The 11750-nt window shown below is 37.6% G+C and overlaps 1 long non-coding RNA gene across 1 annotated transcript; it reads left to right on the top strand.

Annotated features, from left to right (window-relative positions):
* Nucleotides 1–7035: 7035 nt before the first annotated feature.
* LOC309493995 lies at nucleotides 7036–8825 on the top strand. Its single transcript, XR_014204173.1, has 2 exons — nucleotides 7036–7124; nucleotides 7243–8825. It is a non-coding gene; the product is annotated as an uncharacterized lncRNA (long non-coding RNA).
* Nucleotides 8826–11750: the final 2925 nt, after the last annotated feature.

Below are 11750 nucleotides of genomic sequence, written 5' to 3'. Positions count from 1 at the left end.
TTGGGATGCAGTGATGTCTCACATCTGTATAGCAATGAGTAAATTACTCCTTTCTAGAACACTCAAGAAGCAAAACCTCACAAGCACTGCTGTGTGGAGATGTTCAGGTCTGGAAACTGGTTTAGAAAAGGAAAATAACACACATCACACAGAAGGGGCATTTTGATCATATAACGTATTGAGTTTTTCTTATTTCCCTCGGTTGTACAGAGAGAAGGAAAGAGAGATACATTCAGAAATTTAAGTTGGACAAAAGTGCTTCACAATCGTCAATGCAGATAGAAATTAGAAATTGTTGTCAGGCCAGTTTCTCTCAGCCCACATACAGAAACGCATGATGACCCAGATCTGGACTACAGACATGAGCCACTGGCACAATCATAACCAAATAATAACCCTTACCGAAAGAACATATATTTCCATATATAAATTAAATGGCTTAAATATGTTCAAAAATATATGAAATAATAGATTGTGTTAATATATTACAATATATTGAATAATACATAAGGAATTGCCGCTTTTCATATATTGAAAAATATGTGAATATATTTACACTGTAAAATGTAATTAGTTGAGTGTACTTAGAAAACTTGAGGAAACTGATTGCTTTAAATTTCTCAAGAATGTTTTACTCAAAGTTGCTAATACAAAGACAGAAAGAGTGTTCAGAAAATAATAGACTGTGCATTTATTTGTGTTTATTAAACTGCAAATACTTTATGTATGTCTGAAACTCAACTGAATAAACTAAAGACAATTAAAACTAAAATAAACATTAACTTACAGTAGTTAATAGACATCACTGCAATACAGTAACTGCTTTTTAAATAAAGCAACATGCAGCATCTCATCAATATTTGCAGATCTTCTCCTGGACTGAAGCACAGACTCTACTCTTCAACACAAATGGTGACCCACAAAACTCAACAAATCCCAACAGAACATTAAACACTAACAGATCTCTGAAGATCTCAGCAGAGGAGGATTAAACAACTCCACAAACAGCATTACCAGCTTCACTTATTACTAACCAGACTGACTTTATTTCTGTCAGACGTCTACAGAAGCTCTTATTGAGAATTAACAAAGGTTTAGATGTTGATGATTTATTGAAAAGTAATAAAGTTTGTAGCAGCATGATGGAGATCATCTAGGCTACTTATGTAACCCCAGGGAATGGAGACGTCACGTCCGATTGGAACTGACGAATTGGGATCCCGCCTGAGAGCCCAATAACCTTCGAGTGGTAACAGAACAAGCCAATGGACATTGTGATTTCGTCGCAGCGCACGAACGGGACACAGCAATGCAGGCGTTGCGACAGTGTTGACAATGTTTTGCGACATTGTTAATTGTTATTAAGCAATAAGGCATAATATATATATATTTTTAATTACAAGCATGTCATGTCATAATTCATTCTTAGACAGAATTATGGTTAAGTATTGATATTTGTTATCAAAGTTTTTTATCGAAAAATATCGTAGATGCTGTATGTTAAGCTAACTAAAAAAACACTAAAAACGAGAAATGTTTAATTTCACAATCTATAGCTTCGGTTATACTAGTATATGAAACATATAAGTTAAAAGACGTTAATGGTCGTTATAACGTAGTTCAAATATGTTCACAATATAATAAAGTGATATCTGATTTGTAACCAGGCACTAAAGCGTTACCCACAAAACTTTGCTTTGAACCAATCAGATTGCTTGGGTCCTAAGCTGGGACTCATTCGCTGGGACTCATCTCTTCACCACAACGGCCTGAATTCCAGGCACATTTAGCTGACCGAAAATTCCTGCAGGCCCCGAGCCTCTTGACGGAGGTGAGTGCACTCAGGAGTACTGTCTTAAGAGGCACAACTGACTACAAAGTTTAGTTTAGTTTATTGATTTATAAAGCACATTTTAAAACAACAGATGTTGAAACCAAAGTATTGTACAAGAAATCTAAAACAGAATTAAAACAGTTTAAAGGAACACGCCGACTTTTTGGGACTTTAGCTTATTCACCATATCCCCCAGAGTTAAATAAGTCCATACATACCCTTCTCATCTCCGTACGTGCCGTAACTCTGTCTGACGCACCCACCGCTAGCCTAGCTTAGCACAAAGACTGGAGGTAAACGGCTCCAGCTAGCATACTGCTCCCAATAAGTGACAAAACAACACCAACATTTTCCTATGTTGTGATTTGTATAGTCACAGTGTGTACGAATAACAAGGTCACATGAGACACAACCATCTTCTAACCGTATACATACTGGGAACTATATTCTCAGAAGGCGAAGCACTGCTACTTCTGCGGAGTGATTTACTCCAACTCTGAGCGAACTCTCAGCTCCTCACCACGGGCTTCTCAGGTGCTGCGAGCAAATCACTCCGCCCAAGTACAGTAGCAGTGCTTCAGCCACAGCCTCAGATGAAATCAACTGAAGAGAAAAGAAGACATTAAATCTGTGAAGATCTCAGCAGAGGAGGATTAAACAACTCCACAAACAGCATTACCAGCTTCACTTATTACTAACCAGACTGACTTTATTTCTGTCAGACGTCTACATAAATTCTTATTGTGAATTAATAGAGGTTTAGATGTTGATGTTCTATTATTTCGTCATGGAGTGTTTGCTTTAGTTTGTGACCCTTGACTTTTAGACACATATTTTCTCTGGCTGCTGTACCTGTGATTGTAAGACACATTTGTTATGGCAGGAAAAGCCAAAAGACAACGCATTCAGGTGATGTTGGTTTGTTATTGATGATAACAACCAGGGATGTAGTGGAGGCTAAACGCACATAAACGCCGTTTGCGCACCTCCCAAAATTCGGAAATAGCGTTTACCCACGTCCAAAGTGCGTTTATCCACCTCTAAATTTCACGTTATTTGAGCGGACTTTGCTTTTCCAGTGCGTGATCGGTACATGATTCGAGCATTTGGGCCGTTAACGACAGAGCATAACGCGCAGCGCAAACACAGAGTGGAACATTGAGCAGAGAGCGCAGCGCACCGACACACACACACTTTTTTTTTTTTTTTTTATTCTTTACAGGCAGCTGGTTTAATGTAGGAAACCCAACTGTACAAGAGATTCAGATGGAATCAAGCCTGCACCAGGTTAAAGACTTTTCCCTCTACAGGGAAACACTGATCCACATTTTTCTGACATATTATAGACCAAACAACTAATCGATTAATCGAGAAAATATTCAACAGATTAATCGACTATGAAAATAATCCCAAATCTCTAATCATTATGTACAAGTGCATTGCATTGGAAGCCCTGGATATAAGCCTTCCCTCTCTATCTCTCATTAATATTTTTGCTCTCTCTGTTTTGTCATTTAGTAAACTTTATAGATTTCAACCATATTATTCCTTCTTGAGTCTCTTTAACAAGAACTTAGATTAATGTATGAATTGAATAGTTCAACCAGTGATACCCTTGGTAATCAACCAGTGATACCCTTGGTAGTACCATCAAATGATAGCCTATAGCGATGTCATCAGGATACACATACACCGGTAGGCAGTGGCCCACTTTACCGGGTGACCATGTCGTGGTCCACCAGAATTTATAGTTTACCCACCTCTTTTTTTACCACTACACCTCTGATAACAACATAATCATCATCTAAACTCAGTATTCAGTGTTTGAGAGGTGTTATTAATTTTTATATTTTTGATTATAATAGCCTTGTGATTATACAGAATGAGATCCAGGAATGTCATAATCATTTGTAAAGGGTTTTGAATGCATAATAAGACACATTTCATCTACTGTATTCTTCAGACACAAAGAGACATCAAGAATCAGCGAATGAATCTCAAGAATGGTGACGATCAAAAGCTTCATGCTGCAATGCATGCTGGGTACACAGCAAAATCCCTAGTGTTAAATTAACACTCCTCAGTGTACATATGTGTCCACACTACAGTGTTAAAATTAACACTGAAGCAGTGTTGAAGTTAATGAGATAATTAAGTGATTAATTAAGTGATGATTGAGCATTATTGAAGACACCTGATGTTAATAAGCAGAATCATTGAAGGAAAGAGAAACAACAAGAACAGAAAAAAGAGAAACAAGAACTACAACTGACTTCGAGCCATTACACATAATAGCACTTTTTATTTTACCAGTTTGACTTTATTTCTGTCATACATCTACACACGTTCTTATTTAGATTTAACAGAAGTTTAGATGGTAATGTTTTATGGAGTGTTTTGTTTCATGTCACCATTATGGTGATCAGTGTTTACTTTAGTTGGGCTCCTTTTTAACATTAGTTTTTCTCTGTCTGCTTCAACTCTGTGTTTATAAAGCACATTTGTTGTGGTAAGAGAAACTATGATCTGGGCTGTGTTTCCTGAAAGCATCATAAGCCTTATTTGATCGTACAGACCATTTGTTGCAATTGATCTACAATCAAGTTAGGCTTAAGATCCTTTTGGGAAATGCAGCCCTGGTTATGTTTCGATGATGAACTTACTAGTGACCTGATTCACTGATCTCACCCAGCATTACAAACTAATTATACAAATGCTTTATTAATTTTTCACTACAGTAGTTCATTTCATCAATACTTTAATAATCTGAAAGTTTTAAAATCACACACAGACATCAAGAATCTACATATGAATCTCAACAATGGTGACAATCAAACAAATGCTTCATGTTGCAGTGCATGATGGGCAGTGGCGGTTCTGGGATTTTTCTGTAACAGGGGCCATTAAGGGGCCACATGTTACATTCAGGGGCCAAATACAGGGTACATTCAAGCACACAAAATAATTTATTCAGTACGGTGCAAATACATTTCGGCAGTCATTCCTTTTTCAAACGCTCTAATAAAAAATTATGAGCCAGTAAAGTTCTTAATGATTTTTTTACTTATTTATACTGTGCATAAAGGACACAATGCACGTCTTTCTGAATTCTACCTTTTAAGTTTCATAATCATGTCGTCGCTTATAAACAGTAAATTATTGTTAATTGTTTGGGGGTGGAATTGCATCTGTGATCGTTGTGAAGAATTCTCCGGTTGCTCTTCTCGTCGACGATTGATGGGTGAGAATCTCTAGGCACCTCACGATTCGATTCGATTACGATTCAGAGGGTAACGATTATCGATTATTAACGATTTTTTTTTTTTTTTTTACTACTTGGTACTTTTAAAGCAAAGTATTTATGATGACCCATAACAAACTTACTTCCAATACTTCCTATATTAATTTTATTAATAAAACAAATGGAAGTGATTTGGCAAGTCAACTGTAAGGTTTGCCAGCATTTGTCCCAACATTGCAAAGAACCAACAGGAAAATAAATGTGTGCCTGTACTAGCAGCGTACTTGTAGTAAATTAATACAAACTTCAGCATATTCTGAATTTCTAGCATTTAATAATAGACTTCTAACCAACATCCTCTTGTTATTTCCAATGAGCAATATAATCCTTCAGATACAAAAAAAAACACAAACAGTTTTCATTCAAAAATATAGAATTATGTACCAGCAGCTCTCATACAAACATAATGCTTGTGGACTTACGCATATTCTGAATAATTAGTAACATACAAAGCCACTCTTATACACAACTAAATAATAAAGAGTTATAACTTGAAATGTTTGCTGTATACCACAATCAAAAACAGCTTATACAAAAAAAGTGAATGAACATCTGCAGTATTCAGTCAAAATGTAACTTTTTGTGACTGGCATTGCACATATTGCAGGGCAGTATAACGTACGTATCGAACCGAACCGTTACACCCCTAGTCACAAGGGTGGCAGAGTGAGTTGAGTTGGGCTGCTGCTGTTATTTTTGCAAACTTGTATGATTATCTCTGGCTTGCGAGCTAGCGCTAGCTAGTTAGCTTAAGTCAATTACAATTTGTGTCACTTAGTAGGGGATAATATAAGGATATTACTTACGCATTATTTTACCACTCTACAGATAAAGCGTCGTCGGGAAACTCAATTCGCGTATCTACCCCGAATTGATCAAATAAAATAAAATTCTGTATCAAAAATTATAAGGAAACACCAGTACTTTGATTAGGCTTGGTCTGTAGGGAATTCCAAACCTGCGCACATATATTCAAACGCACATAACTATAGAACCAATTCTTAATGCGCATGTGAACACCATCAGCGTTTCTCACAGGTTCGCGTTTAAAGTCTGTGTAGAGAGAATGGTGTCGTTTAAGGCTGATTTATACTTCTGCGTCGGACCTACGCCGGAGCCTCTACGCTGTAGGCAACGCGTTGGTTTTCATTTATACTTCTGCGTCGTTGTCCGCGTTGACGCGCAATTACTCATGCAGAGGGAGCATGTGAAACCCGAGGGAGCGGTCCTAGCAGACCAATCACAGCGCTTGGGTCCGCATAGAGTTGACGCGTTGTTACATTTTTGGAGAGGTGCACGTCAGGGTACGCCGAAGGGTACGCGCGCAACACACAACCAGAGCCATGGAGAGAAAGAGTTGCGACACTCTTTGATGTCGCCGCTATGGCTGTCACGTGGTTCATGTAAGCCCCAATAGTTCCAAAACATACGCTGGCTGTCATGTTCTTCTATGGGACAGACAGCAGCGATTGCATTATTGAACGGTCGGTAGATATAAAATAAAACACACACCCAAGTACTTTTTCAGCTGTTATTGCATTATTGCATTATGTTAATGTCAGTTTTGCATTTGGAGATAAGTTTTAAGCTATATTTTTGGAAGGAAAAGCTTAGTGTTCATGTTCGCATGGGTAGTAGCACTGGCTTTAGCGGCTCTAACTTAACTTTTCCATATCATTCATCTGATGATGGACGTCTCATGATATTTATTTTAGCACAACTGGGCTGTATTAGGCTATTGATTCCCGTTATTTTGCTTATAAATTCCGATTCAGCCATTAGCCTACCTTCGTGATCACGCAAAGAGGTCTGCCGTGGCGGTCCGTTCAGAATTCGCTTAGAAGCTAGCTCACTTCTTCTGATGAAAGTGGCCACCCCCAGGACCACAACGTGAAACATGATCATGTTAAGACTAAGAATATTATTTTAAGATTAAGCCATACACATTATCAAAACTATAACAGATTAAAAACGAATTTACGCTTTTATGTTTGGGTATATAAGTGCAGAGTGAAGATTTTTCGCTGTAACTCAATCCAAGTAACTTAAGCAATTAACTAACAGAACACTTGTAACTTCTGTTACAGCTATTGAGACATCAATTAAGCATGGCTGATACAAATGAAGTTTTTCAAATAAAATATTTTTTATTAAACAATGACAGACAACAAAAATGTGTGCTTGTGTGAGTGTGTGTGAACAAGAAAAACAAAAACCAGGGGCAGGTGATCCATGAAACAGACAGGACTGGTGATGGCCATAACAATCCTAGAGGTCCAGCATTGTTCTCACAAGCCGCTTCACTCAAGACAACAAAACATAATGAAAAGTTAGTATATCCGGTGCAGACTAACTGTTTTTTTTTAATACATGCCATGGGATTAATCAATGCATGCTGATGAATGATGTATAATAATAATAATTAATCTGCATACCCTAGTTTTGCACTGATGTAACAAGACTGACAGTGACACAATAAGACCTCATGTTAGCATCTTTTTACTCTTAAAAAAAAATATTAAAAAACATGTGTGTTCTTTAATGTTTGATTATAATTTTACTGTCTTCACATAGGGATGGGATTTGATAAGATTTTATCAATAATTATGCCACTGACGATTCTGATTATCGATCCAATTCTTTAACGATTCTCTTATCGATTCTTGATAGCACTGTGTGGAAAAATGTTTAAAATGCTTTTAAAAAAAGTGGTTTTATTTATTTTAAAGTTTAAGCTTGAGTTAGCAAACTGTACTTTTTATATAATGTATGTAATAAATAGAACCTTATTGTAAAGTGTTACTGATTAGTTATCCACCGATTCAGACGTCTCCTGAGTTCACTGTTGGAAAGATCAGTTGTTTTAACGATTCATTTAAATGAATCGGTTCAAAGGAGTCATTATTAGTTCGCGAATTGGACGTGTCGTGCGCGTTGTGTGATTATCCCAGCAGTTAGGACATGGACATCCAAGATTTGTGTCAAGTTGTCAACATAGAAAACATTTCATCACTGTATAGTTTTATTTCGTTTAATTAAAGTGTTGTTTTATGTCAGCTGAATGTCCGGAACGCTTTTCAGAGAAGATAAGGAAACTTATTTAGCACAATTCACACCCAGCAGTATAATTCAGGGAAAAAAAATCTCCGAATGCTCCACACGAAACTTTGGTCTTCCGACCTTTTATCACCGTGTCGATTTATTTAGATTAATATGTGCGAGGGAGAGAGAGCAGGACAGCGCTTAGTTTGGAGACGGTGAAGTCGTTTACACAGAGAGTGCGCGCGCGCGACCGGCTCTCTCTCTCTCTCTGGTCGTTCTTTTAGTTAAAACATGCGCCCTGTCACAAACACAGCCGTTCATCTATATTACTCACCGATCAAATAAGACTTTGGCGGGACAAAAATTCACTTTGGCGGGCGCTAAAACAAGTTCAATGCAGGAAAATTCATGCGTGAGTTTCCATTAGACTCGCACGGTAGCCAGGCAAATGGCGAGCTCAGCTGTTGTTGACGCTGTGTGTGTCATGGTGTGTGTGCTTCAAGACTATGACTCAAGTGCTAAGATTCCGATTGGCCAAGAGAAAAAGTGCTAAGATTCCGATTGGCCCAGAGAAATGTAAATTATAAGAATTATCCAATAATGTTTCGCAATTCTAGCCTGCATGGCAGTTTACTGTGAGAAACAATACCCCCCCCCCCCCCCCCCAAAAAAACTCTCCGGTTCTATGCGATTCACGTAAATGACCCAATTGACCAAGAAAACGGCGATTGTCGCCGAAAAGCGACAAGTTTGCAGGTATGTTTGACGCAGAAGTATAAATTGGGCTTTAGCGGCCCCTAATTTAATAACAAATGATCGTTGCGACGGAAGCGAATCAATCAAAACTAACTTTAGCTGGAAAATAACTTTATTAAAGAACCGCTATAAAGCCAAAACAATCTCTGTTACCTTAAATTATACGTTTATCTCTGTAAAGCTGCTTTGAAACAATCTACATTGTTAAAAGCGCTATATAAATGAAGATGACTTGACTTGACTTGATTTAAGGCCTCATTATACTTCTGCGTCGGACCTACGCCGGAGCCTATACGCCGTAGGCAACGTGTTGGTTTTAATTTATACTTCTGCGTTGTTGTCCGCGTTGACGCGCACCTAGGGAGAATGTGAAACCCCGAGGGAGGGGTTCTGGCAGACCAATCACAGCACTTGCGTCCGCGTAGAATTGACGCGTTGTTTCATTTTTGGAGAAGTGCACGTCAGGGTACGCCGAAGGGTACGCGCTCTACACACAGCCTACGACGTAGCTACGGCGGCAGTTCGAGGCAGAAGTATAAATAGGCCTTTAGTAAGGATAATACTATATCCTTATACACAGCAAAATCCCCAGTGTTAAATTAACACTCCTCAGTGTACATATGTGTCCACACTACAGGGTGTTAAAAATTAACACTGAAGCAGTGTTGAAGCTAATGAGATAATTAAGTTAACACTGAAGCAGTGTTGAAGTTAATGCAATAATTAAGTGATTAATTAAGTGATGATTGGCCATTAGTGGTGACACCTGATGATAATAAGCAGAATCATTGACGGAAAGAGAAAAAACAATAACAGAAAAAAGAGAAACACAAGAACTACTGACTTCGAGTCATTACACATTGTTGCACTTATTATTACCAGTTTGACTTTATTTCTGTCATACATCGACATAAGTTCTCGAGATTCAACAGAAGTTTAGACGGTAATGTTTTATGGAATTTTTCTTTTCAGGTCACCATTATGGTGGTTAGTGGTTGCTTTAGTTGGGCTCTTGACCCTTTTCATTTTTTAATTTTAGTTTTTCTCTGGTTGCTACAACTCTGTGTTTATAAAGCACATTTGTTACTGCAAGAGAAAGCATGACCTGCTCACAATATGTTTTGATGATAATGACATTATCATCATATAGTGTCCTGATTCACTGATGTCATTCAGAGTCTAAATTTTTGACTATATGCTTAATGTCTTGTTTTAGTATTGTTAATTGTAGCTCTGAGATTCTACAGTTTGAGATCCAACAGCAATATGAAAATTTTTGAAAATACTTTGAGCAAAGAAGTTATTGTGTTTAAACACACAGACATCAAGAATCAGCATATGAATCTCAACAATGGTGACAATAAACAAACTAGTGACAAACAGATCAACTCTGAACATCACAAAACAAGCTACTAAAGTCAGAACAAAACAATAGCAAAATAAAAGCAAACAGGAAAAACCATTAAAATTACAGGACAATTCATCTGCATAATTTATTCATGCTGCAATGCATGATGTCAGCCATTGATGCGTTCTGATTGGTGGCTCCCATCATGCACTGCAACATTAAGCATTTGTTTGATTGTCACCATTGTTGAGATTCATATGTAGATTCTTGATGTCTGTGTGTGATTTAAAATTCTTCAGATCTTTAATCATTGCTGGAAGGAACTACTGTAGTGAAAAATAATAGAACATTTAGATAATCAGTTTATAATGATGGGTGCCATTAGTAATGCAGGTCACTAGTAATTTCATCATCAAATCGTAACCAGGGCTGCAGTTCCAATAGCATCTTAAGCCTAACTTGATCACAGACCAACTGCAACAAATGGTCTATACGATTAAATCAGGCTTGCAATGCTTTCAGGAAACATAGCCAAAGTCATAGTTTCTCTTGCCACAACACATATGCTCTATAAACACAGAGTTGGAACAGTCAGAGAAATACTAATGTTAATTAATAAAGGGTCAAGAGCCCAACTAAAGCAAACACTGACCACCATACCGGTGACATGAAACGAAACATTCCATAAAACATTACCATCTAAACGTCTGTTAAATCTAAATAAGACTGTGTGTAGATGTATGACAGAAATAAAGTCAAACTGGTAAAATAATAAGTGCAATAATGGTTCGAAGTCAGTAGTTCTTGTGTTTCTCTTTTTTCTGTTCTTGTTTCTCTTTCCTTCAGTGAGTCTGCTTGTTATCATCAGGTGTCACCACTAATGACCAATCATCACTTAATTAATCACTTAATTATCTCATTAACTTCAACACTGCTTCAGTGTTAACTTAATTACCTCATTAACTTCAACACTGCTTCAGTGTTAATTTTAACACTCTGTAGTGTGGACACATATATACACTGAGGAGTGTTAATTTAACACTGGGGATTTTGCTGTGTAGGGGTAAGCTACACCAGGCTGAAGCGTTCCGTTCGCGACGCGTAAAATCCATTTTATTTATAATATTGCACTTAAAATGCTATGGTTTACCTAAATAAATTATCGCCTAAAATGACAATTCATATTGTGTCTTTCTGTCATTTGCACTAAAAACATCCCCGTCTCATGTTAAGGTCCCTAACCCCTCACATAATCATGACACATCGCACTTGCACATTATCTAAGCACCCATCCCAATAACATGGATTATCAATAAGACATTATTAGTGTCCATAAGGAAGTTCAATCCATTGTTTATGGCCTGACGTGCCGCGGGAAAACCGCTACTCTGAGTGACGCGGTGCGTGAGTTTTAAAATAGTAGTTTTTGACAATCAAGTGCCACCCCAAATAAAAGACTGGCCCAAGCG

The sequence above is a fragment of the Leuciscus leuciscus genome (assembly GCF_965113295.1).
Source record: "Leuciscus leuciscus genome assembly, chromosome: 3".
Classification (NCBI taxonomy): domain Eukaryota; kingdom Metazoa; phylum Chordata; class Actinopteri; order Cypriniformes; family Leuciscidae; genus Leuciscus; species Leuciscus leuciscus.
This window is presented reverse-complemented; position numbering and strand designations above follow the sequence as displayed.